The sequence below is a fragment of the Canis aureus genome, chromosome 24 (assembly GCF_053574225.1).
Source record: "Canis aureus isolate CA01 chromosome 24, VMU_Caureus_v.1.0, whole genome shotgun sequence".
NCBI lineage: Eukaryota > Metazoa > Chordata > Mammalia > Carnivora > Canidae > Canis > Canis aureus.
In genome coordinates this window covers 13,964,153-13,991,833 of record NC_135634.1, presented here as the reverse complement: position 1 = coordinate 13,991,833, position 27,681 = coordinate 13,964,153, and the positions used below count along the sequence as shown (strand labels likewise).

General features: G+C 45.6%; 2 long non-coding RNA genes across 5 annotated transcripts; one reads left to right on the top strand and one right to left on the bottom strand.

The window, feature by feature from the left end:
- Positions 1–671: 671 nt before the first annotated feature.
- LOC144295807 (uncharacterized) lies at positions 672–2,658 on the bottom strand. The gene is made up of 3 exons (XR_013362894.1): positions 2,203–2,658; positions 1,299–1,359; positions 672–915 (listed from the first exon to the last, which is right to left on the bottom strand). It is a non-coding gene; the product is annotated as an uncharacterized LOC144295807 (long non-coding RNA).
- LOC144295806 (uncharacterized) lies at positions 2,325–26,939 on the top strand. Of its 4 annotated transcripts, none has more exons than XR_013362892.1 (5): positions 2,325–2,574; positions 12,740–12,831; positions 13,603–13,703; positions 16,058–16,692; positions 26,747–26,939. It is a non-coding gene; the product is annotated as an uncharacterized LOC144295806 (long non-coding RNA). The 4 variants fall into 4 exon arrangements; XR_013362891.1 differs by lacking the exon at positions 26,747–26,939 and having other exon boundaries at positions 16,058–16,232; positions 16,556–17,607; XR_013362893.1 differs by lacking the exon at positions 26,747–26,939 and adding an exon at positions 15,404–15,730 and having other exon boundaries at positions 16,058–17,607.
- The last annotated feature ends 742 nt before the right edge of the window (positions 26,940–27,681 follow it).

Genomic DNA, 27,681 nt, shown 5'->3' with positions numbered 1-27,681 from the left:
CCGTGGAGCCATCCAGGGATCCCCTCAAGCTGCTGTTTTTAAATAAGCTCCCACATTGCTCATTCACCTGTAAGATTAGTTTGCATCGACCTTGAAGACATCCAAACCCTCTAGAACCTTTTAAAATCTGAATATAAGTCAAGACTTTACATTTTTCTTTAAAAAAAATTAATTTATTTGATAGAGAGCATGCACACAGGCCAGGGTGAGGGACAGAGAGAGATGGAGAGAGAGAATCTCAGGCAGACTCCCCTGCTGAGCATGGAGCCTGACGTGGGACTCCATCTCACAACCCTGAGATCATGACCGAAATCAAGAGTTGGATGCTTAACTGACAGAGCCACCTAGGTGCCCTGAGACTTTACATTTTTCCCTTTTCAATTTCATCTTTTAGTGTTGCCATACCTTTTCTAGATTTTGGAGGTTTTTCTGAATCCTGCTCCATGGTCAATGTATTAGCTATCTCCCAAAAGTTGATGTCATTGGCAAATTTGATCAACATGACTTTGATGTCTTCATATACATTTTTTTTAAAGTTTGGACAGCACAGAATTGATATACATCTTTGTGGTACAGAAGAGACCTCCCTCTACCTTGATGTTGAATAATGAATCTTTTCCAACCAACTACAAAGTCACCTGCTTGTCCCATCACATATAACACTTCGCAAATGACTGAATTACACATTTATCGAAGTGTATCATAATTACTTCTTTACATAGCTGTCTCACTCACAAGGCTGAGTTTCTCCAAGGCAAAGACCATGTTTTATTCATCTTTGTGATTTCAATGCAGAACACAGGAAGTACATGATATGAATGACTCTTCTGGCCAACAGTTCCCCAACTTGTCCACAGAGATAAGTATCAAGAAGACCCCTAAATCATCTTGCCAAAATGAAGGCACTCTTTTATCCTGCAATTCGATCAATCAAGAAACTTAATGAGGTATGAAGCTAACTGGACACAAGTTAACACCCCAGAATCATTCATTCTTCTCAATTTGCATGAAACATAAGCTGAATGACATGCCATCGGTTAAACTAACCTACACATTGTTAGTACTCAAGGTCACATTCATTGGGCCTCAGTTTCTAGTATCCACCTTGTTCTGGGTCCCCCACCCCAATTTTGAATATCATAGTCCTTTTGCCTCTTTCCATTCCTCATAATGCTCAAAGATTCCTAACCATCTTTTTGCCTCCAGTGAGGCTTGCACTCACTCCCTGAGAGGTCCTCCCTTGGACCTGCCTGTCTGAATTATTGAAAGTCTTCAGTGCCAACTGCTGACTTCCTCACCTTTCTAGAACCACACACTTTCCTCTTAAGCAGGACTTGGCATGGGTTTCTGCAGCCAAACCTGGGGAAAGAGTGAGAATGTTATTTGGGGGTGCCCTCTCATGCATGGCCTGGTCAGGGCAAGGAAACACCACAGAGTGTCACGCGGTCACTTTAAGCACCCCTCACCAAGGAGTCGTGAAACCTTAGGGGGAAAAGTCCTCCATAAAATCATGGTGACTGGATTTCCTGCCAGTCCTGGAAGGAGGGGTAGGAGAAGGTTTGATGTGATTGAGAAACATTGAAGAAAGTGTTTTGTCTTCCCTCATGAATATCTCAGAGCTAACTGATACCATTACATAAGTCTTCCCTCCCTGTCTTTAGATCATTTCCACCGATAGAAAAGACAGAAGAGAAAATGAGGATGTATTTCTGTCTCCACCCAGTCCTCTTTTACCATCAGGCCAGCAGCCAAGCACAGCTTCAAAGCTTCCAGGCTTCCTGAATCTAGTCTCAAAATTTGCGCTACTGTGTCCTGTGTGTCCATTCTCAGTGATATGCTTCAATCTTATACATTCGTTCAACAGAGAGTTATCCAGCTATGTGCCAGGCCCTGGACTCCCTGGGGTGGTACAGCCCTGAACAAAACAGGAAAAAAGCCAGAAACCCTGCCCCACGGCCCTTGCAGCATACCAGCAGACAGACAATAAACAGACAAGTAAGTCCAATAATTGGTATGTTGGATGATACTAACTGCTGTGGAGGAGAACTGAGCAAAGAAGGGGATTGGATGCTGAGGTGTGAAGGACAGGAGTTGAGATTTGAAATAGTGCAGTCTGGGAAGGTCTCACTGAGAGGCATGTGAGTCCCCTTAAAGGTGGGGGCAGGGGCAGCCATGGAAGTGCCTGGGGAGGCAGCCACCTACTTGCTTGTTCGTGGAGGCCAGAGTAACCAGACCAGAAAATTGGAACATGTCCTATTAAAATTGGAATTCTGCAGAGAACCTGCTAGTTTCTTCTTCTCTGTGTCACAATAGACCATTCTGGACTCTGATGCAGGAATGCCATAGAAGCCATGGAAGGAAGTAACCAGGGATCCTGGTCCCATACAAGGTGGCCTCCGATGGCTGTGCTCTCTGAGTTCTTGATACCAGGCCATCCACTGCCATTTTGTTAGTTTATTACATAACTACTGAGTGCCCGTTATATGGCTATGGATCAAACATTCCCAACCTTGATGTCATGTGCTCCAGGATGTACAAGAGTACAAGCAATTGTTCTGATAGAAGACAGAAGAGGTAAGGGGGTACACTGAGAGATCCCGGTGGCCTCTGGTGGGAAAGCATGTCCAAATCCCATCTTGAGGAATGGAAAGGAAGGAGTGGGCCAGGAAAAGAGGTGAGGTAGAGCTTTCCAGACAGAGCATCCCTAGGGTACCAGAGATCCCTGCACATAGTCAAGACACTCTCAGAATGTCCAGTTGTTTGTAGGGGGGTGAGGATGTGGGGTTGCTGGGGGTTCGTGGAAAGAAGGATGGCAGAGACATGAGAGTGGAGAGGTCAGCCAGGCCTGGTCATGTCTGATCTTGGCAAGGAGGACTGGATTCTAGATGGACTGGAAGCCATTGAGCAGTTTGACTCGGGATGTGATGTGGTCCAATGTGCTCTCTTGAGGACATGAGGACAGAGTGAGAAGCACAACAGGTAGCAAGCAGCAAGACCTGTGGGAGGTAATGGTGGCCTGAACTCAGCTGTGTCACAGGGCACAGAGACAAATGGACAGACTCAAGGTGAGGTGCCCAATTTGCAGGTCTTGGGGTCGATTTGTTGTCTGGTGTGAGGGAGGGGTCAGAGATGACTCTCAAGTGTCTCACCTGGTAACAGTGGGTTGTGGGAGTGGGACCATTTCTGCTAACAGAACATAACACCTCTCAGTTCAGGCTCAGGTTTCCCTGAGACAAGGATTCTGACACCCAAGGTAGCCACCCTTTTGTACCCCTATGTCAGACAGCTATTGGTAGTGGACTGCCTGAGCATGGTGGTATGAGGCAGGGGTACTCCCAACCTCCCAGGTGAGTTGGATCTTCTTCTGCCAAAGACAGTTCTCCCAAGAAGGGGACACCTGGGAGTCCACAGGAGCCAATATTTCCAGGTGCTGTGGGACAAGGGGACAATAAAAGAGGCCTGGGTGGTAGTGGTGGTGGCATCCACTCTGCTCCCAGGCTCTTCTCTTCTGTTGGCTGAGAAACCAGACAACCAAACTGACTTGGAGAGTGCTATGGATGGAATGTTCTACCCACCCCTCACTCCAATTTGTATGTTGCAATCATAACTCTCAATGTGATGGTGTTAGGAGGAAGGGCTTTGGGAAGTGATTACTGGGTGAGGTGGATGGAGCCCTCATGAACCAATTAGTGATCTCATCAAAGGGATCTCAAAGAGTTCCCCTGCCAGCATCACCATTACCATGTGAGGATACAAGAGAGTGAATACAACCCAGAGGAGGGTCCTCACCAGAACCTGACGTGACTGGCACCCAGATCTCAGACTTCCAGCCTTCAGAATGATAAGAGATAAATTTCTGTTTTTTATAAGCCCTCCCAGGCTATGGTCCTTTTTAATAGCAAGCAGGAGATACACCAGAGAAGAGCAAGTTGCTCTGATTGAGGGTCCGATTTCACTTGCTAGTGAGTGATTTTAAAACCCTGGCTTTAAAAATCTACATTTTTACTTCAGCCTTTTCTGCTTCCCATCCATTGCTTGGTTGTGTTTGGTATAGCTGAGCTTACTGGAAGAGTGTGCTCTGGATAAAGAAGCTGTTGTTTGGGTCCCCAGCACATTGTCCTAGTTTTAGCTTACTATGGGCCAGTCATGGCGAGTCAGTCCCTCTGTGGCCCAACACTTCTGAAGGCGACACCCACATCTTAGTCTCCAGGAACAGTGTCCCCGGAAGCTCAGAGGGTGGTATAACTTGCGCAGCCCTGCACAAGGGGGATGTGGGTAGGGAGGTGGGGAATGACAGGGATGCTCTCAACTTGCCACCAAAGAAATGCACACCATCATCCCCCTTAGTCGGCTCCTAGTCCTTGCATTTTTTCTGGCTGGGGTGCAGTCGGCAGAGTAGATGGGGAGGGGCTCTGGGCCCGGGGTTCAGCCAGGCTTGCCACCCTGTGAAAACGCAGTGATGCCAAACACGGATTACAAAGTCCCAAGTACTTTTCGGAAGGCCTGTGCCAGGCTTCCCTCCCACGGCATTCAGTGCGTGACCGTGACCTTGCCCTCCAGCTGGACGGTGGCTCTTTCACAGCATTGCTGGGATGCGTCCAGGTTGCCATGGGAACGTGCAGGGGCGCTGCTGGTGGAAACCCAGACCCCTCGGTGGCGCTGCTGCAAAATAAACAACACAGACAGGGCCAAGTGGCCAGCAGCACTGTCTGGGCGCCCATGGAGAACCAGGAGAAGGGTCTGGAGGGATCCCCGGGCCTGGCCTGTTGCTGGAGGAGGTGACCCCTCGCCCCAGAGGAAGCTCTGTGCACACTCTGGAGGAGCATCCTTCCCAGCAGCTAGGAGGCCCTAGTGAGGGGCGTGCAGAGGCGGGCTCTGGGACGGGGAGGCTGGGATTCAAACCCACACTCCAACACCCATCAGCCGCCCCACCGTCAAATGGGCACCCTAGCCATCTCCAGGGTTATCGTCCGGGGTAGATGGGACAACACGCAAAGGCTGAGCCTGGTGCACACCCAGGACCCCTTAACGTGCCAGCTAGTGAGGGCAGAGGGTGAACCAATTTTCTACCCATAGTGTGGTGCATTTTGCAGATTCCCAGTGTCTTCATTGGCATTAGCTGCCCCGTATTTCGGTAAACACCGGGGATTCTGTTTCTTCCAAAAGGATCGCTGCTTCCTTGAATGGCTCATCCTTTGACATTCAGTCTAATTACTGCCTTTTCAGTCTGCAGGCGGTGATCCCACAGTATACAAGATCTCAGCCTGGTAAACACCTTTAATCTTTGCAACTATGTTTTCTTGTGTGTACTCCTTTTTTCTGCACCAAATGGGAGGTTAAAAAAAAACACAACTCTAGTAATACATAATCATAGAGAAAAATTAGATAATACAATACAGGTAAACAACCAGAAATACAATTAAAATTACCCAAATCTTTCCACCTAGAGGCAACCACTGTAACATTGATTCTAGACTTTTTCCATGTAAATATATATGTCATTTTCTTTTTTTAAAGATTTTATTTATTTATTCATGAGAATACACAGAGAGGAGAGAGAAAGAGAGAGAGGCAGAGACACAGGCAGAGGGAGAAGCAGGCTCCACACAGGGAGCCCGATGTGGGAACTCGATCCCAGGTCTCCGGGATCAGGCCCTGGGCTGAAGGCGGCACTAAACTGCTGAGCCACCGGGGCTGCCCATATGTCCTTTTAAAGCAAATTTGACTCACATTATATAGATGGCTCTTTAAACGGCTTTTCTAACACATATATGCTGAACATCCTTCCAAATAAGATAGAAGTATAATCCACAGCATCATTTTAAATAGTTGTATAACTTTTATCTGGATATACTATACTATACTATACTTTATATACTATACTATACTAATCTTACCAATTATTTAAGAAATTTGGATTATTTGTGCTGCTCTAAACACTGCATTGAGTAATCTTGTGCATGTATCTTTATGCTCTTAAACACTTTTTGTAAGAAATAATTCCTGGAAGTGGAGTAATAGGAAAAGAATATTTTATGAAGGCTTCCTGTTATATATTGCTGAATCGCTCCTTAGATGTATCTTTTACAGTCCCTCCAATCTGAGGACATGGGTTGTTTTCTTCATACCTACACCAACATTGGCTATTGTTCGTTTAACCTCTGTCTAACCCGTTATTAAAAAAAAATGCATTCTTGTAATGTTTTCTTCCTTTTGTTATTACTAATGAGAATGATCACTTTTGACATTTACTGTCCACTTATCTGTGTTTCTTATTTTATTTAATGCCTCTTCAATACTACTCTTAGCCATCTTCCCTCACTCTTTGTTGATTTGTATGAGCTTTCTATAATAAGCTCTAACACAAACCTCTGCCCAGGAAATAGCCCCCTTAGTAGGGTGAGAAATGACTGTGTGTTTGTTGTTGAAATGGGCACTAACCAAGAGGGCTGAGCAAGGCAGGCAGCAGACAGGTTTGCCTTCAAAAGACCACATTATTTCTCATAGCCTAGTGTCTTTAAGGGTCATCCATCCTATAGCCCAGGTCAGAATTTCCTTCCTTTTTGAGACCAAATACTACCCCGTTGTATGGATAGATCATATTTTGTTTCTCTGTCATCTGTTCCTGGAACTGAGTGCATTCCAAAGAGCAATATGCACAGGATTCACTGGGGATGGGGTAAACACAGATTTTCATCAATATTTCTGGGATGAGGCTCGAGACTTGCAGCAAGCTTCTGGACTACTTGTCCTCCCAAGCCAGTTCAATTCTTCATCTGTTGTGTCCCATCCCACTTGTAAAAATAAGCAATAGCACCAAGGGCTGATCTTACAGGCAGCTTTTAAAAAATATAGATTATCCATTCTCTCCTTTCCAGCCAGTTCCAAGCCCCAACTTCCCCCTCCCTGCCCCCCACAACCACCCTCCTCTGCCATCTGACAGGTCTGAGCAGCCCAGCCTGGATCTGAGCGCCTCTCAGCCATGGGGCCATGGCCAGGCCTCCTTAGCTGGCCAAGCTCCCGACTCCCTGCAGGCTTCTCCCTTGCTCCAACCCCCAGCCCTGTTTTATCTGTTATATATACTTGACTTCTCTCATTTGGAATGAAGATCCTGAGGCCAAAAGTCTGTATCCTGTGTTCATTCATTCAACAAATATTTATTGTTACTTTGTGCAAAGCACTGTTCTTTCTAGATACAGAGGATACAGCAGAGAACACAAGAGACCCAAATCCCTGCCCATATTAGCTTTCATGCTGATGGGGACATAGATAATAAACAAGAGAAACCAGCAGAATTTTAGCTAGTGATACATATTAAGCATGAAAAATAAAGCAGGGAAGAGAGAGGTTGAGGGTAATGCTGAAATTTTAGGGAGGGAGGCCAGAGCAGTCGTCACTTGGAGATGAAGTAGGGTAGAGATGGGGTGGGGAGTATCTAAGGGGCTCATTCCTGGAAGAGAGAACAGCAAATGCAAAGGTCCTGGGAGCACCAGGAGGAGCATCAGGAGCATCTAAGGAGCATCAGGAGGCCAATGTGATGAAGCAGAGGAGGGAAGAAGATGAAGCCAGAAGGGTAGCAGAGTAAGATCATGCAGGGCCCTGTGGACCAAGGTTGTCCAATAGAGATAGGAGAGCTACAAGTGCATTTTAAGATTTTGTAGTAGCCATACTAAAAAAGTAAAAACAGGGGCACGTGGGTGGCTCAGTCGGTTAAGCGTCTGCCTTCAGCTCAGGTCATGATCCTGGGGTCCTGGGATTGAACCCTGCATCAGGCTCCCTGCTCAGCCAGGAACCTGCTTCTACCTCTCTCTCTGCCTGCAGCTCCCCCTGCTTGTGTGGTCTCTCTTGTGCATGTGCTCTCTCTCTCTCTCTCTCTCTCAAGAAAAAAAAATAAAATCTTAAAAATAAAGTACATAGAAAACTAAAAGCAAACAGGTGAAATTAATTTTAATATAGCTTATTGAAGACAACATATCTAAAATATTGTTATTCCAACAAATGGTCAATATAAAAATGATGGATGAGCTATTTTACCTTTTTTCAGTATTGTCTTTGAAACCCAGTGTATAGTTCACATTTACAGTCCATCACAGTACTGAGAAGCCACATTTCAAGTGCTCTGCTGGCATAGTGGGCAGCAGAGTCTAGATCGAGCAAAGATCTTGACTTTTCATCTGAGAGTGTTTCAAAATGTGGGTTTTGGGATCCCTGGGAGGCTCAGTGGTTTAGCATCTGCCTTTGGCCCAGGGCACGATCCTGGGGTCCCGGGATCGAGTCCCACATCGGGCTCCCTGCGTGGAGCCTGCTTCTCCCTCTGCCTGTGTCTCTGCCTCTGTCTCTCTCTATGTCAATCATAAATAAATCTTAAAAAAAAAAAAAACTCTTTTAAAATGTGGGTTTTATTATTATTATTCAGTTATGGCAAAGCCAATGGATCAGGAGACACCAAGTCATCTAAAAATGAGTGGGCTACACATATAGCTCCCAGGAGAAGGGGCACACACTCCGTGAGGGACCAGGCCAGGAGCACCAGGGGCGGGTGGGAGGCGGCGGTAGGGGCGGGGGGAAGCATCAGGTATCGACTTTTTTGTGGTTTCTCTGGGAAGGAACAGGAGAGGCAGGATAATTCCAGGGGACTCTGGCCCTGGGTGACTAGGACAGGGGGTTAGAGGCTCAGAGTGTAACAGTTCCCTAGAGGAGGTGGCTGCGTTGCCCGCTCGGCTGGCTCCGGACTGGTTGATTTGCAGCTTCAAGTGCACTCCTAGGTGGGTGGCTTGCTCTCTAGAATCAGCCAGTCCCGGGAGGGGCAGTGTCTCCAGGATGTGCAAGTCCCCAGGATGTCAAAGCATCAGAAGGGCGAGGTTAATTCAGAGAGAAGCAGGAGCCCCTCAGGGTCGGAGCCAAGCAGGGCTGTGATCCGGCTACTGCGTGTGGACTGGCTTCCAGGACAGGAGCCACGGAAAGGGGGCAGGGGGGACAGGGGACAGGTAGGAGGCTGTCGCAACCCCGAGGGGCAAGGAGGTGGGTGCTTGGCTGAGGAGGGAGCCTCAAGGGGGACAGTCAGATCACTAAAACCGTTCCTCGTGGAGCACACAAGCATCTACATGAAAGAGGCACCGGCCAGGGTACTCTTGAGGAAGGACAGGATAACACGTTTGCTGAAATGCTTGAATTCAACAAAATTCCAGAAGTTTTTAGACAGTGAAGTAATACCGACGCAGACACGGAGGTATTCTCAGTTGGCTCCCCGCCGCGTCAGGACGGTCCCCCTGCCAGGCCTGGTTGGGTCACTATGTTTCCCAGGTCAGGGCTGGGGGTTAGATGCCCGTCTGTCCCCAGAGTGGGGTGGCACCCGGCGAGGGCCGGCATCAGGCCCTGCGGAGCCCCTCTTAGTCCCACACGCCTTTATGTAACAGGAAGTCCCAGGGCCCTGCTGCAGGAAGGCTGTGGTCAGAGCCCCTGGCCATTCCGTGCAGAAAGCAGCTGCTGCTCACCCAGGGTCTGAGGCTCAGGAGTCCCCGGGGCTCGTTCTGCCCAACCGTCCCCCCCCCAGGTTCATCGCAGCATCCAGCCGGCAGACACCACAATGACTGGCTCATATTTTCTTCATAGTCTAAACAAAAATGCTTTTGATTCCTGGGGTCTCACAGCCTCCGTGCGTTGCCATTAACTCGGGCTCAGCTGCAGGAAGCACAGCCAGTGGGGACGTTTCCCCTTCGTATATTAAAAAGCAGAGGTGGGGTAGGCCTTACCTAGAGCTCACCCGGGCAATAAAGATAAAAGCATTAAGTCAAACAAACAAAACAAAAAGCACGGCTTTCCTAGCAGGCAGGCGACACAAGATGGGGACTCTGTCTTTTTGCCAGGTGTGCCTATAAAGCAAGGTGGTTGATCTGCTAGCCCCTGTCCCGGAAATCCCAGACGTCAGGGAAGTGTGCTCAAAGTCGCTCCCTGAGGAGTTATAACTTATTCTGAAGTTTTTCCCACCTCCAGAACACACCTGGGACTCACTTCTCCTTGGCAATGGCCTTAAGAGTCCAGTTAAGTCACACTGGAAATCCCATCTCAATTTTTAGAACAAATATAATGGTATTACTCATTTTGATCTCATCTGTCATCTACCAGACTTGACTCTGAATTACTGTTTTTTTTTAAGATTTTGTTTATTTATTTGCAGAGAAAGAGAGAGAATGATGAGGGGGTGGGGGGGATGGTGAGGAGCAGAAGGAGAGGGAGAAGCAGACTCCCCACTGAGCAAGGAGCCTGCCCTGGGGCTCCATCATGACCTGAGCCAAGGGCAGACCGTTAACCAACTCAGCCACCCAGGCACCCTGAATTTTTTCTCTTTTTGTTAATTTCTGAGCTTATTTTAAAAAAAATGCCCACATTCTGAAAGCAATTATATTCAAAGGCTACCAAAAATTTCAATTCATTGTTTCATCGCTGAGCACCACATGGTGTATCATTCCAATTGCATATGTACATAATCTCTTACTGAAAAATTACTTATTGAAGGATTAGTCCAAATTCTACACAGAAAAGTTTCTAAATCGTTCGTGTACACATGGATGAATTTGTGGGACTGAACATCCTGTTGCAACCAACACCCAGACTGACACACATAACATTAACAATGGCCTGGAGGGGCCTCTCATACTCCTTCTGGGGTAAGGGTCATCCTGCCCAAGGCCAGGAGGGCCAGGCAAGGCAAGCGAGGCCCCTAGGAGGCACTCACTCTCAGGGTAGCATGAAAACTTCCTTACATCTTGCCCTAGGCACCTTACTTCCCTCACCCTAGTCCCCACCTTGATCCTGACTTCAAACAGCAGTGATTAGTTCCTCCTGCTTTCGAGCTTTGCAGAGATGGAATGATCCAAAATGCTCTTTTGTGTCTGACATCTTTTGCTCAACATTATGTTTGTGAAATTCACCCACATTTTTGCTTGGAGCTGTAGTCTGATCACTCTTGTTGTTGTGTAAAGCAGTGATTCTCAAACTTGTGTGGACACCATCGTCACCTGGGGGCTTGCTAAAACACAGATTGCTGGATTCCTAGAGTTTTGGGTTCAGTAGGTCTGGGGCAGGAGCTCAGAGATTGCTATAAGTAGCCCCATGATACTGACGCTGCCCTTCCCGGGACTATACTCAGAGAACCACCGCTGGAGAGTGTGGGAATATTTTACCATGCATTTGCCCATTCTAACGCTGCTGGGTAGGTGGGTTTCCAGTTTTTATTTAAAATAGTGGTTCTCCAAACAATTTTGTACATATCTTTTGGTGAACTGTGTATGCATTGCTGTGTCCCTGGGAGTGAAGTCACTAAGTCTTAGAGTACGCATTATGATCAGTAGTAGGTAGTTTTCCACAGAGGTTGTATCAGTTTACATTCCCATCAGCAGATTATGAGGATTCTTGCTCCACACCCTTGCCAACCCATGATATTACCTGCCATTTTTCTTTCAGACATTCTGGTGAGTATGTACCAGAATCTCACTGTGGCTTTGATTTGCTTCTCCTGGATCATGAATAAGGCTCAGCATCATTTGATTACTGGCCACTTGGCTAGCTTCCCTTAAGAAGCATCTATTCAAGTCTTTAATCCATATTTCTATTGGTTGTCTTTTTTTTTTCTTACTGATTAGCGGGAGTTCTTTATGAGTCCTTTGTCGGATGTGTGCACCGCACATACCTTCTCCCACTCTGTCTCTGTGTGCTGCCATTCACTGTGTCTTTTAATGACTAGAAGTTCTTGGCTCTAATGTAGTCCAATTTACTAACTTTTTTCTTTAAAGTTAGAATGTCTGTGTCCTGATTAAGAAATCTTGGCCAATTCCAAGGTTCCAGATAAATATTTTGAAATAGGTATCTAGTACTCACTAGAAATGAAATGTAAGCTTGAGTGCTATGGCACCCAAATTTTGAATCTAGAGCTGTCAACTATGGAAGGTATACTTTCAGCAACCATGGCATATGTCACATGTTGTCCTCACGTCTTCCCATTTATGGCCCATCCATATCTTCTCTGCTCCTACCCTGCTCTTTCCCCTCTCACACTCTCACCACTGGTTCTTACATGTGGCCTCTCACACATCCTGCAAATAACACGTCTTTCAAGCTGACAGCATGCCTCCTCTCAGGTCTCCAGAGCTCATGATGAGGCTCCTATGACCTGCTCCACAGAGCCCACTGGACCAGGGCACCATCCCAAGAAGCCTGGCTGAGGGGTCTCCTTCTTAGACCAGAGTCCTTCCTTTTAGGGAAACATCTCTGTGTCTGCTGAGTAGGACTCATTCATTACTTTTTTTCCATCTGGTTGTCTGAAATCTCAAATACCACGGCTGGATTTTTAGAATGGATGTCAATCTCTTAAAGTTGGACTAAAGTTGAATTCAATTCTGGGGATTGCATTTATCACACGGTAAACATGCCTTCCCCATCCCCTAGGCCAGGGCAACATAGATCCTGGGAAGAGCCCAACCCCAGGGATGAGGAGGACCCACACAGGCTGGTGGATTCTGTAGTTTTGTGTTTGGAGGAAACCGTTGGTGGCCATAAGTTCACAACAGATGGTTAAGAAGAGTTCACAGAAAGATGCGGAGGCTGGTAAGGAAGCCCTGGGAAGCATAGTCGTGGAAAGGACTTGGGATCAGGAAGCACGTGTGGCTTGAAAAATTCTCTTAGAATGAGCTTTGTGTACCTAGGATGTCTTTTACTACCATTATGTGGTCTTTACCCACAGGGGTCTTTGTCCATTTCTGACACAAAAAGCATCACTCTCCTAATGGTTAATAGAGCTCATCAACACAGCCCTCCCTATTCCTCGACAAAGTGGTAAGTGAGGAAGTAGTCTAAACTGAACTCCCTGAATATATGTCCATTAAGGATAATTTTAGATTTCCATTAATGGGCAACCAGAGTTATAAAACAAAATACCAGAATTTATTTAAGTTTTGTCTTGTAAAGCATTAGATAAATTTTATTCCCTCAGCAGATCTGCCTCTATTTTCCTGGTCAAATGTTACACTTTTTTTTTTTTTTTTTTTTGGCATTTCCTGAGCACACATCAGTGGATGGGGTGCTGTTGGCAACAGTGGGGAGACCAGTTAGATGTTTTAAAATACAGTGCACAGTGTACAGTAGACATGCCAACTAGTCTCGCAATAAGTATAAATATTGTGCTTACCAGTCATATCAGGTCGTCAAACTGTGCCTTTTCTGTCCTCTCCTCTTTAAGGATCCTTAGCTCTCTTTACTTGCCCTTTTATTTATTTTATTTATTTTAATTTATTTTTTATTGGTGATCAATTTACCAACATACAGAATAATCCCCAGTGCCCTTCACCCAATCACTCCCACCCCCCGCCCTCCTCCCCTTCTACCACCCCTAGTTCGTTTCCCAAAGTTAGCAGTCTTTACGTTCTGTCTCCCTTTCTGATATTTCCCACACATTTCTTCTCCCTTCCCTTATATTCCCTTTCACTATTATTTATATTCCCCAAATGAATGAGAACATATAATGTTTGTCCTTCTCCGACTGACTTACTTCACTCAGCTACTTGCCTTTTTATTTCCTTACTTGTCTTCTGGTGGTTTCTTTTTCAGCCGTCCTCTGGAAAGATGTGGACATTGCTCTCATTCCTCTGCCCTGCTTAATTTCCCCTCGTCCTCCGTGAAATCATCATCCTCACAATCCAGTTCGAAAGGTGAATACTTCAAGACATAACTTTGTTCCTTCTACCTGTCTGGTTTTGTCTTTTATCACTTGGGAGCATGGGGATTTTTTCCCCCTTGTCACCAGTAGTTAATGTTATACTTAAAAATGAAAATTCAGCATTCTAAGAAAATAACCATGGATATATGAAAAGATTACCAGGTGGTTCATCACAACACTGACTAGCATAGCAAAGAAAATTAGAAGGAAGTAAATATCCATCTATGGAGACTTGATTAAATGAAGATGTGTTCTTACGATAGAGTAGTAAAAGCTATACAAATGATGCTGTACAAAAATCCCACAGACTGTATTTCTCATAGTTCTGGAGGCTGGAATTCCAGACAAGGTGTCGGGGCAGGTTTGGTTTCGCCTGAGGCCTCTCTCCTTGGCTTGCAGATGACCACCGTCTTGCCGTGTCCTCACGTGGCCTTTCTTCCATGCATCATGATCCTGCTGTCTCATGTGTCGAAATTTCCTCTTGTTATAAGGACACCAGTCAGATGGGATTCGGGGCCACTCTCATTTTAACAAACCCCTCTTAAAGGCCCTATCTCAAAATACAGTCACATTCTGAGGCTCTGAGGGCAGGACATCCACATACAAATTTGAGAGGACACAGTTCAGCTCAAGGCAGCAGCTGTCCTGTTTCAGGTGAGCTCTGGGAGAGGACGGGCTGCCTTAAGTAAGGCATGTTTTTTTTTTTTTAACATCATATGCATTTTTACCACTGTCCACCAGAGGGCAAACTTTTAAAGTGTTCATTTAAAAATGTGAGCCTTGATTTTTAACTCTTTGTAAGCCTAAATAGCTTTTTTTTTTTTAAATAAAGGATAGTTAGAAACAGACAACCTGTACTGCTTATGAACATGACTTATTATCAGTTTGAATCTCCCTTTCTTTGAAAGTTCAGGACTAGGGACAAAGATAATTTTCCATCAGTGGGAGTGAATGTCTTGACAATTTCAAAGTCAGTTGTTCAAAAAAGCAATTCTTTGCTCATATTACATTTTATTATAACTCCTATCATTTCAGTTTCATTACCTCAATTCCTCAGCACCTTAGGAGATAATTAAAGAGTTATGCTGTAAGAACGGAAAGAAAATGAATTTTGAAGTAAGGGTGCTTCAATTCATTTAATCTGTTTGTGTATTCAGTTATTCATCCAGTTAACAGACATTTGGTACTGTATGCAAGGCAGTGGGATTCAAGACCTAATTCTGCCACTTGGTGGCCATCAGGACTGTGGGCAAAGTTAGTCTCCCGGGATTTCCACTTCCCCATTTGTCAAAAGGACGATATTGACGTAAAGAGACTGTTCCGGGACCCAGTACAGTCAGGTATGGGAAGACGTTTGGAAAGCCTTAGAATGCAAAGCCTCTGTCAGTCGTTACATACTCACCAAGTCTAGTCTCCACTTTGTAGAGCAGTTTCTTGGAGTGCCAGGGTCAGGGGGCACCTGTTTCTGAATCTCTGGGGTATGTTGTTGGGGAGGGGTCTTACCCAAAAACTTCCTGATTGAGAATCTCGGGGCAAAGGGGTAGTGCCCAGGAAAGCCTGCCTGTTAATAAGTTTACCAGCTGAATGTACCGAGATCCACAGCTTTAGCCAGCCAGGGTTTCTCAATGTGAGCACTACTGCCGTGTTGGGCTGGATAATTCTTAGCCGTAGGGGCGGTCTTGTGCATTGCAGGATATCGAGCTGCATCCCTGGTCTCTACCCTACATGCCAGCAGCACGTCCTCCTCCTCTCCTGGTGTGACAGAGGTCTCCAAATTTGCCCCTGTTTTGAGGACTACTGAGCCAGAAAAATAGAATTGGTCACAATGCCATCAAGCAGAGACACAATACCATTCCAGTTCCTCTCTGGGTGCAGCTCCAAGAGTTCAGCCTCTGTCACACTGTCCACACCATTATTTCTAACCTATTCATGACCAGATCCACCCTTCACTGAACGACCACCATGCGGCAGGGATGCTTTACAGAAATGAACTCAAGGAACACTTACAATGCCTTGGAGGTGGACGTTATTCTGAATTCTGGTTTATAAGCGAGGAGCTGGGGGCTCAGACACCCATGCCCAAGGTGGCAACTGAATCCAGATCTGCCTCTGAACTCAGTGCTTTCAGTATCTATACAGCCCCTGGCAATTAGTTATGCCCTGCCTAGTCACTCTCCTGCGTCACTTACCTAGTCCAATGGTAGGCTCTGTGAGGACAGGATCCATGTCCTGGGGAAGCTGTGGAGCACAGCTATATGGGTGACTTTCTTGTCACTTAGTGGGCAAAATGGAGGTGGCATTGCAAGACTGATACCAAAGTTACATCTTTTTCCATTTGGGATACAGAAAGTCATGCATATTATCAAGAGTGAAGCTGAACACCAGTTGGAATCGACTGTGAGAATCTGCAGGCCAAAAAGAGAATAAGCATGGCTTCAGTGGAGAAGAAAGAAGAGCTGAGACTTACTGGGGAGGCCCTGAAGCCCACACAGCACACTGGTCCTACAGAGTCTAATGAGGGGTGAGAAAGGGTCGCGGGCCTCAGGGTTCCCATCTGGGCAATGGCCACACCACTGGTCCCAATGCAGCAGATGAGCTATGAGGCATCTCTAAGAGAGGTGGACTTGTGAATCCATGGCATAGCACATGGCATGTGTTAATGTATCCACATGATTTCTCTTCCCTTCTTCTGTCTTCTCATTCTCGTTCTTTCCTTCAGCCCAGAAGGGCTTTCTACCTTATTTGTGCCCAGGGAAGGAGAATTGTGTGGAAATCCACATGGCGTCATGCTTCACGCTGCAAAAGTGGGAAGGACAGAGGGTGTCATGGGGTCTCTCACTGCAGGTGTGGGTTCCCTTGGACTCTGGGGCTTAGCCACACTCGGGCTGATTGACAGCAGGCAGCCGGTTTTGAAGGCAGGCTCTCCCAGACCTCACCAGGACTTCAGGAGGAACGGAGAGGACGAGCTGCCCAAAGGCAAGGTAGGGTCATGGAGCCCAGGCCCGGGCAGCGTCTGCCAGGGCCCCTTCACTGTGAGCCACCTCCATCACAGGGGCTCCAGAAACTCCCTCTTGGCTCTCTATCATTAGCATCTTAGTTCCAATTACTTTAGCCTCGAGAGCCTCCTTTTGTTTTGCACTGTTTGAAAATATCACTTTGCACATCACCTGGTGCTTATTTTAAGGATCTAAGTATCGGAGGTTTCTGGTCTTTGTTTTATAACTTTATCCATTTTTGACTGCCTTAATTTCCTTCCTGCCCCTGTTTTGAATTGTTCTATTTATTTTTGTCTGAACTTTCTTTAAAAAATTTGTATTCTGGCAAATTGATGTAGCTCTGGAAGACAGTATGGAGGTTCCTCAAAAAGTTAAAAATAGAACTACCCTATGATCCAGAGTTGCACTACAGATATTTATCCAAAGGACACCAACAGAGTGATCTGAAGGGGCACCTGTACCCCAATGTTTATAGCAGCAATGTCCACCACAGCCAAACTGTGGAAAGACCCCAGGTGTCCATTGACAGATGAATGGGTAGAGAAGATATGGTATATATATAATATATATATATATATCATATATATTATATAATGGAATATTACTCAGCCATCAAAAAATGAAATCTTACCATTTGCAATGACATGGATGAGCTAGAGGGTATTGCACTAAGTGAAATAAGTCAGTCAGAGAAAGACACTTATATGGTTTCACTCATATGTGGAATTTAAGAAACAAAATAGATGAACTTAGGGGAAGAGAAGTAAAGTAAGATGAAAACAGAGAGGGAGGCAAACCATAAGAGATTCTTAACCACAGGAAACAAACTGAGGGTCATTGGGTGGGAAGGGGGTAGGGGGACGGGATAACTGGGTGATGAAATGAGCACTGGGTGTTATATGCAAGGGATGAATTGATAATTTCTACTATGAAACTAATAATACACTATAAGTTAATTAAATTGAATTTAAATAAAAAATAAATAAAAATAAAAAATTTTTATTCTGTTTATTGTGACTTATAAATCATTTTAATTTAATTTTTATCTATCTTCATGCTTTTTTCACAAAACAAATTTAAATTTCCTTATATTGTGTCTTTCTTAATTTCTTTTTGGTTGTTTTGTTCCTCTTGATGTCTTAGTTTTAGGGAGCATCTGCTTTAATTATTTATTTATTTATTTATTTATTTATTTATTTATTTATTTTTATTTTATTTATTTATTTTTTAAGTAGGCTCCACACCTATCATGGAGCCCAATGTGGGGCTTGAACTCACAACTGTCACATCAAGACCTGAGCTGAGATCAAGAGTTGGATGCTCAACTGACTGAGCCACCCAAGTACCCTGTATCTGCCTTATTCTTAACTCTAGTTTATAAATGGCAGGCAGGAGGTGTGTGTGTGTGTGTGTGTGTGTGTGTGTGTGTGTGTGTGGTGAGGAAGCTGGAGGGGGAGCCCAGGCCAACAGCGGAGATGCCTGGTGAGCACCATCTCTAGCTCTGGAGATGACTGCCTCTTTGGCTCCTCTTGATACAACTTCCAAATACACTTACGTTCACTGAACCGGTCTCAAACCATGTCATCCAGAAGCACCCAGACTGCATTGCTTCCCGGGATCATGATGGGTTACCAGTGATAGAGCAATTAGATTGCACTATTTAACACATGCTCGTCAAGCACAACCTGAGGGCTGCCCTTGAGGGAACCCGACAAGTGGCCCGCTTTCTGGAGTGTCTTCTGGATGTGGGCAGAGCAATTAACAAGCTTCCAGAAGTAAGAAAAGCCATAAAGAAAATTTAATGAGAAATGAAGGTAGAGGCTGAAGAGTGACAACATGACAACAGATGGCTGGGGATTTCAGCAAAGAAGGTGGCAGTCCCCTGCTCCAGATTTTTTTTAGTTCTAAAGATGGGGTTGAGTCTCTTCTTGCGGCAGGTGGTTTTATCTGGGCTCTGGGAGCCAGAGAAGGTCTGAGGCAGGAGGCCCAGAGGACTTTTCAAAGAACTTGCAATTTTGTGATTGTACAATTAATTCATCATCTATTTTTTCTTTTTCTATTGTTTGTTTTGTATACACAAGACTGCTGGAAACAAAAATTATTGGAAATTCCATTCAGAAGGAATTATTGGAATGGCATTAATGTGCCATATGCATGGTACCCATGTCCCCTTATGAGGCAGTGAGAGATGGAAATCCCATACAAACAAGCAGAAGTGGCCTCTGCCGTCTGTAATGATGGGCAAGCCTGGGAGGTGATGTGCCCCAGCAGGAGAGGAACTGGAACATGTTCTTCCCTCTCCTCTCACGGGGAGGCGAGGCAAAGCTGAACCTTTAAGAACAGGGAGACATATAAGGCCTCAGGAAGTCAAGAGGGGTGATCAGGCCGAAAAAGGCCCCGCCTTTCTTGGGCAAGTTTACTGTAAGTGTCATAACCATTCGGCCAAGTCCATGGAATAGTGAGTGCTGTTGGTCCTCCTGGGGCATTGCACCTGTGGACAGCTTGTCTAGGGACACCTGAGCTGGGCAGGAGTATGGTCCCAAAGCCCACTTTCAGATCCTTAGGTGGGGCCGCAAATCCAACCAAGGGTCTGTATGAGGGGCCCTAGTGGGTGAATTAGTCAAGATGTCATCTGCGTCATCGGGGGGCATCAGGAGCTGGCTGCCCTCTGCATTCTTGCTTTATCTCCTTCTCGGGCAGGGGAGTCGGCACAGCTGGCCAGGCCGGTGCTGCCCGAAGGAGCTGGAGTGAAAGGTAGGCGTCCTCCGCCTCAGCTGGCGGGGCCTGGAGCCCGCAGGCAAAGACCAAGTGAGGTCCAGTGAGCTGAGCCCAAGACGCACGCCTGCAACAGGTGACGGGGCTGGGGTGGGCTTGTCCTACAGGCCCTGGGAGGAGGAAAGAAGATTGGGATGGTCCCATAAAGACCAGGGACAGCAGCTCCCAGTGAGAGGCTCTCAGGACTAACGGAGCTGCCTGGGGAAGGCTCCACCCGGGCTGGGGTGAGTGATTGGTTGGACTTGAGCAGGCAGCCTGGCGCCGAGTCTTCAGGGGGGCTCCAGGGAGGAAGGGCACGGAGAGTGGGCAGAGGCAGGACCGGAACCTTCTCTACAGAGGCCAGTGTGGCTGGGTCTCTGCCTCCTCCTTCCCTTGCAGGCCCTTAGAGGGGGCCTCCAGGAGCAGGGCCTCTCCCGCTCCTTCCCTTTATGACCAGAAGCAAGTTGGGGTTGAGCCCAAAACAGCGCAGCTCTCCTTTCACTTCACTGTTCGCCTAGGCAAAGGCGGGAAGCCCTGCCGGCCTCTCTAGGGCTCTGGGAGCCGAGGGCAGGGATTCCTGCTGCATCTTTGACCTGCTTCACCTCCCCTGAAAGCACATCACCCTTGCCACATGGCATCATAATGGTCTTTTTGCAGTTGAGTCCTGTCGTATGGCCATAACTCAAGCGAATTCAACTGCAGGTGCTCAAAGAAAACTTTTAATAAAAAACAATGTGAAGTGTGTGATTTTTGCCAGTCGTTCCCACCACGTTACACATATGCCCCGGGGGTGTGAATCTGTGAATATTTGTATCCCAGTTCGGATCCTCTATTGCTGGGAGCATCTCACACACCAGTGTTTAAAGCTACGATACATATTTTTCATACAACATGACCTCAAAACACAAGCCAAGCCAAGTGCTTCCTCTGGTGCTCAGCCACGAAGCAGCCATCTGTTCCAGCGCCGCAGGGAAACTGGCGATGTTGTGTTTATTGAGAGGTTGCATTTCAGATGCCAACGTACCACCTCCCCGAGGGATCTTTTTTCCCCAAGAATAATTTTGATTGTATTTTATTTTCTTCTTGATGTTGATGTGAGGATCTACCTAGCTGCTTCCAGAGATGCAACTCCATTCTGGCTTTCTTCCTTGCTAAGCTGGGAGCTCCCTGAAGGCTGGGCCATAGGTAATCCACGTGTCTATCCCCGAGTGCGTGCCTGGCACACAGTGGACAGGCTACCATGCGTAAACAAAGCAGCCCGAGGGCAGCCAAGGACGGGTTCCTGGGCAGCCTTGCCCGTTTCCCTGAGGGTGGGCAGATTGAGACTGCATGATGATTTGGCCGTGTGCCAGATCTGGGCGAAGGCGATGAACTCCTGTGTGTGCTGGGCTCACCTGCTGTACCTTCCAATATTTCTTTGCAGGCTCTGTCTTCGGTGGGTAAACCCAAACAGCTGACACACGGCACCCTCCGCCTCTGGTGAGGGGCTTGCAGTCCCTGGCACGCAGTAAGTCCTTTGTGCTTCTAGGCTTCCACACTCTCACTTCTCATTTGCTCATTAGACACTTGGTCTCAGGCTCCGATTGCTGGATCCTCCTTCTCTGCCTCACTTCTAAACATTTGAGAGTCTTCATTTCCATCTCTGATTCTGTTCTTTCCTCTCCTCCACCTGCATCTGTGTCTTACGCTGTCCTGCCCCATCCCACAGATCTCAGTACCATTGTGTGCTGCGCTGTCTGGTGTGGCAGCCACCAGCCAGTGTGGCTACTGAGCACATGAAATGTGACCAATCCAAACTGAGACATACTGTCAGTGCAAATACACACCGGATCTTGAAGACCTAGGTTGGACAAAAATGTACAATATCTCATTAGTACTTTCGTATTGATTATAAGTTGACATGAGAAAATGTTGACTTTGCTGGATTAAATCACATTCATGAAAATTAGTGTCACCTGATTCTTTATGCCTTGTTTTTAATGTGACTACTAGAAATTTTTAGATTATCTGAATGACTCACACGTTATTTCTATTGGACAACTCTGATCTATACATTTATGCCTCCAAAACTTCTATGTTGAGCTTCTTTTCTCTGAGCTTTAGAGTGGCGTATTAGTCTGGATTCTCCAGAGAAACAGAATCGATAGGATGAGTTTGCACGTGTGTGTGTGTGTGTGTGTGTGCGTATTTGGAGAGAGATTTTAAGGAATTAGTTTGCGTGACTGTGGGCCTGGCAAATCTAAGATCTGTAAGACAGGCTGGAAGGCTGGAGACCCAGGGCAGAGTTGATGTTACAGCCTTGAGTCTGAAGACAATCTGCTCGCGGAAGTCCCTTCTCCCGTGAAGATCCTCAGTCTTTTCTCTCAGGGCCTTCAACTGATTAGATGAGACCCACCCATAGCAGGGAGGGTAATCTGCTTCAAAGTCTACTGATTTAAGTGTTAACCTTATCTTTTTTTTTTAAAAGATTTTATTTATTTATTCATGAGAGACACAGAGGCAGAGACACAGGCAAAGGGAGAAGCAGGCTCCATGAAGGGATCCTGATGCGGGACTCGATCCTGGGGGATCACGCCCTGGGCCGAAGGCAGGCACTAAAACTCTGAGCTACCCAGGGATCCCTAAGTGTTAATCTCATCTTTAAATACACCTCCACAGCAGCACCCAGACTGGTATTTAGTCAAATCTCAGCTCCATGCCCAGCAAAGTTGACATGAAATTAGCCACGAGAAGTGGTTTGGCCAACTTGGTGTCCCCACATAGTTCATCTATGGCCATCTTAGACTTCCTGTGCCCCAAGCAGACCTCTCTGTTCCTCCCCCACCCCAGTGGATAGGATTTCCATTCACCCAGTTGCTCAGCCCAAACCCTAGGAGACCCCCATAGCACCTGTCTTTCCTCACCTTTCCCTCCTGTCCATCAGCAAGCCCTGCCAGCTCTGCTGTTAGATCAGATCCTGGTTCTGATGCTGCCACACTGGTCCAAGCCTGCATCATAGCACCTGCATGTGACAGTTCTCCAAACCATCTCCCCTTTTCCTCTGCCACCCATCTACACACAAATCACACAGCAGTTACGTTCTCTTGTTTAGCACATCAACTTACCCAGTAATCCCTAGTTTCAAAACTCCAACAGCTTTCTATCACATTCAGAATAAAATAGGAAATCTTTATGGAAGCCCACAAGATGCAAAGACCAGGCCTTGCCAATTTCGCTGAGCACTGCTCCCCCCTGGCCAAACTGGCCCCCTCACAGTTTCTCAGATGTGTCAAGGACATTCCTGTCTCAGGATCTCTGTATGCTTGGCCCTTCTCCCTGGTCTCCCTCCTTCCTTTCCTTCCTGCTAAGGCGTCCTGCCAGGCCTGCCCACTGCTAAGAACCACCTCCCTTGAGCTGGTAGGTGGCTTCTCTGCACCTCATCAGGTGCTGACTCCGCCTTGTGACCTTCCTGACCTCACCTGCCATGTGCCCACGGGACTTCTGGGCTTCTACGCCCAGCCACGCTAACCTCTGCTGGTCTCACTGTCTCATCAGGAATGACAGCAACAGCTTCCGTTTCATAGGTCTGTTTGGGGGATTGAAGTGACACTCTTCATAAAGTGCCTGCTCACAGTAAATATTCAACAAACGCCAGCTAAAACATTGCTGATTTTCATTGTGAAACTTAGAAGTTAAGGAACTGAGAGCCATGCAACAGGACAGGGACAGCCAGGCTATCATCCAAATTTCTGGCTGTTTGTACCACCCCACCCCTGACTAAGAGCCTAAGAGGTAGAATTATTTGAGAGGTGGGTATAGAATATGTAATTCCATTTTTAAAAGAGAATCAAGTTTTGCATTAAATACAAAGTTAGCAATGGCTACAGAGAAAGGGTTCAGTATTTTCCCTTTTACTCGGTGTCAGCTTTATTGGGTTTGAATCATTCCTACTTTCACGCTTCCTTTCTTCCAAATCAGCACATTTGGCCCTATGGTCCCAATGAAGGACATACCGATTTTAAGGTGAAATTTGTTATCCTGGCAAGTTAAGAGTACATTGGGATAACAGGCTTCTCACTGAAGCCGGTACGTAGAACGGGAGGTGCAGCCCCTCATCAATGAAAAGAGAAGCAAACAATACCCTACTTTCAATGAGCTTCGGTCTCCAGATGTGAAGGAACTCTAATTGCAAACTGCTAATGGGATTTGCAGATGTCATCTCAGAATCTTCCAGAAACACAAAGCTGGAGGAGTATCAGGGACTAGAGGCAGATAACGTGGCAGGAATTATCAAAACGTGGGAACAATAAAAATAGGGCAGCCTGGGTGGCTCAGTGGTTTAGTGCCGCCTTTGGCCCAGGGCGTGATCCTGGAGACCTGGGATCGAGTCTCACGTTGGGCTCCCTGCGTGGAGCCTGCTTCTCCCTCTTCCTGTGTCTCTGCCTCTCTCTCTCTCTCTTTCATGAATAAATAATATCTTAAAAAATATATATATATATATATTTTTTTCAATTTTTATTTATTTATGATAGTCACACACAGAGAGAGAGAGAGAGGCAGAGACAAAGGCAGAGGGAGAAGCAGGCTCCATGCACCGGGAGCCCGACGTGGGATTCGATCCCGGGTCTCCAGGATCGTGCCCTGGGCCAAAGGCAGGCGCTAAACCGCTGCGCCACTCAGGGATCCCTATATTTTTTTAAATTAAAAAAAACAATAGAAATATATTGAACTCAATTTTGCTTTGATGATCCAGAGGGTGATTTAGAATTGTGCATTGCTTCAGGGTCATTACACTAGACAAGCTCATTGTGTACTGTAAATGGACAGATGTTCACATTAACACACAAACTGCTAACAGTTAGCAGCTTCCCAGGCAACAGGGGTTGATCTGTTAATAATCTCTTCCATTTATTGGCACCCTCTGTGCCAGGAGCAATGTTAAGTGCTTTCTTTAGATTTTCTTATTGAATCCCCTCTGCCACCCTATGAGGTCTGCGTTTGGAGGAAGTTGACACTAAGTGAAATGGTGTGTGTGCAGCTATCTGGGGAAAATGATAAGATCTGAGTCTCCAGCACAGATGAATTTGTGTTGCAATTGCTCCTAGCCACTACTCTATGCTGCCTAGAAAGTACCCAAATTGTGTTTCGATGAAGGCGCCAAAGAGAAGAAGTCAACAAAGGAGATGGAGATAGTCAGTCATGAGAACAGGTAAGTGAGGCTTCTGTGAAATGCCTCACTTCACAGGAAGGGCGAACTTTCCATGTTGGAAATAATAATGTCCATATGGGATGAACACTCTTCTACATGAAAATACCATGGGCTGCTTTAAACCAAGGGTTCAAAGTCATGTCATGTGACATGAACTTGGCTGGATTACATGAGAATCTAGAAACTCACCCCGTTTGTGTTGGAGTGGCAGTGGTTTCCCAACTGTACTACCAACACCCATCATCTGAAACCAATGTTATTATTTATATTCAGTTCGCAAAAATGATTCTCCCATTTTCCCATGTTCTGCTTTGAATCACTTGATAGTTTATGAGTCACAGCTCTCACAGGATGCAAATGGGACCCTCAAAGTACGTAATTAATGAGAGTTTAGTGAAGGGGCCATTCACAAAGTTTTGGACAAGGTTGAAGGAGAACAACGGGTTATGGTGAAGGTCTCAAGCCTCCTCAGCTCACATGCCCTAGAAAGGCCAAGAGGAGGGAGCAGATTCCAGAGCCTGGAGAGGGTGGCTATAGCAAAGCTGCCTGACCTGAGCCTGCTCCTGTAGAAAGATCAGCAGAGCCAGGGGCGCAGGGGAGACCTAGAGGGTATATGTGTTCTCAACTCTCTTTCTTCCCTACCCTTGAACCCTGCCAGTGTGCCTTAATGGAAGCCACTGAGCAGGAGAGGCTGTTACTGTTCCGAGCACACAGATCAAGGTGGAGAAAGATGGAAAATGGATTTGCATGAGGATAATAGAAGACACCTACCACAATCCCCTACTTCCAAAAATGAAAAACTGAAATGAAAACAGTTAAAACAAGAACAAAAAGAAAAAAATCCAAGTGATGAAATGATTAAAAAAATCAAAATAAAAAACACCCACTGAGAGGTCACAAATAGGCTGTTGAGCAGAAATAACCAAGACTATTTGATTTGGCCTAACACACGCCTTACACACATTTGAATTTTTTGTCAATATTTAAATATTGGGAGATTTTACACAGACATCTGGATTTCCTGTTTTCCTTTATTTTTTAAAAAATTTTAAAATAACTGACATACAATATTGTATTGGTTACAGGTGTACAACATAGTGATTCAACATTTGTGCATGTCACAAAATGGTCACCACAATAAGCCTAGTTACCATCTGTCACCATACAAAGTTGTTATATTCCCTGTGCTGTACATTACATCCCTCAGTCTTATTTATTTTACAGTGGGAAGATTGTACCTTTTAATCATCTTCACCTATTTTGTCCATCCCCCACCTCAAACTCCTCCCTTCTGGCAACCTTCTATTTTTTCTCTGTATGGATGAGTCTGTTTTGTTTTGTTTATTCATTTGTCTTGTTTATTTTTATTTTTTAAGATTTATTTATTTACTTATTTATTTGAGAGAGAGAGTGAGTACATGAGCAGGGGGGTGGCGGGGGCAGAGGGGAAGCCGACTCCCCGCTGAGCAGGGATACCAGCCCGGAAGATCATGACCTGAGTGGAAACCAAGAGTCAGATGCTTAACTGACTCATTTGTCTTGTTTTTTAGAATCCTCATTATTTAACTTAGCATACCCTCTAGGTGCATCCATGTTGTCACAAATAACAAGATTTCATTCTTTTTTATGGCCTGGTAATAGCCTATTGTGTGTGTATGTGTATGTACACATCCACATACATACAGACACATACTGACTACAACTCCCCTAGCCATTCATCTATCAATGGAAATTGTTACTTTCATATCTTGTCGATGATAAATAACACTGCAATGAGCATAGTGGTGCACACGTCAAATTGGCTTTTGCTTTCTTGAGGTAAATAGCTAGAAGTGAAATTGCTGAATCATATAATATTTCTATTTTTAGTTTTTTGAGGAGCCTCCATACTGTTTTCCACAGTGGCTGTGCCAGTTTGCATTCCCACCAACAGCACATGAGGGTTCCTTTCTCCACACCCTCACCAACACTTATTTCTTGTCTTTTTGAAACTAACCATCCTGACGGGTGTGAGGGGATATCTCATTGTAGTTTTGATTTGCATTTCCCTGATCATCAGTGATGTTGAGTATCTTTTCTTTTCTTTTTTTTTTTAAGATTTTATCTATTTATTCATGAGAGACACACAGAGAGAGGCAGAGACACAGGCAGAGGGAGAAGCAGGCTCCAGGCAAGGAGCCCGACATGGGACTCGACCCCGGGTCTCCAGGATCACACCCCGGGCGGAAAGCAGCATTAAACCTCTGAGCCACCTGGGCTGCCCGAGCATCTTTTCATGCATCTGTTGATCATTGGTATGTCTTTTTTTTTTTTTTTTTTTTTTTTTTGAAAAATGTCTAGTCAGGCCCTCTGCCCATTTCAAATCAGGTGGGTTGTTTTTTGATATTGAGTTGTATGTGTTTATATATATATATATATTTGTGAGATTAGCCCCTTATGAGATTTGTCATCTGTGAATATTTTCTCTCATGCAGTAAGCTGCCTTTTCATTTTGTTGATGGTTTCCTTCACTGTGCAAAATTTTTTTAGATTGTTGTAGTCCTATTTGTTTATTTTTGCTTTTGTTGTCCTTGCCTGAGGAGACTGACTCCACGCCCCTCCACAAAATACTGTGAAGACCGATATCAAAGAGCTTACTGCCTGTTTTCTTCTAGGAATTTTATGGTTTCAGGTCTTACATTTAAATCTTTAATCCCTTTTGATTTACTTTGTGAATGATCCAAGAAATGGTCCAGTTTCTTTCTTTTGCATATGGCTGTCCAGTTTTCCCAACACCATTTATTGAAGAGACTCTCTTTCCCATTGCAAGTTCTTGTGCCCTTTGTCGTAGATTAATTGACCATATAACCATGGATTTATTTCTGGGCTCTCTCTTCTGTTCTATTGATCTGTGTGTCTGTTTTTGTGTCAAAATCATACCATTTTGATTACTGCAACTTTGTAGTGTATGGTTCCTTCTGCATGGAACACAAACATACCTGCCTTATTCTGCATCCCTCAGGTATTACCTTAGATATCACCTCACTTCCTTT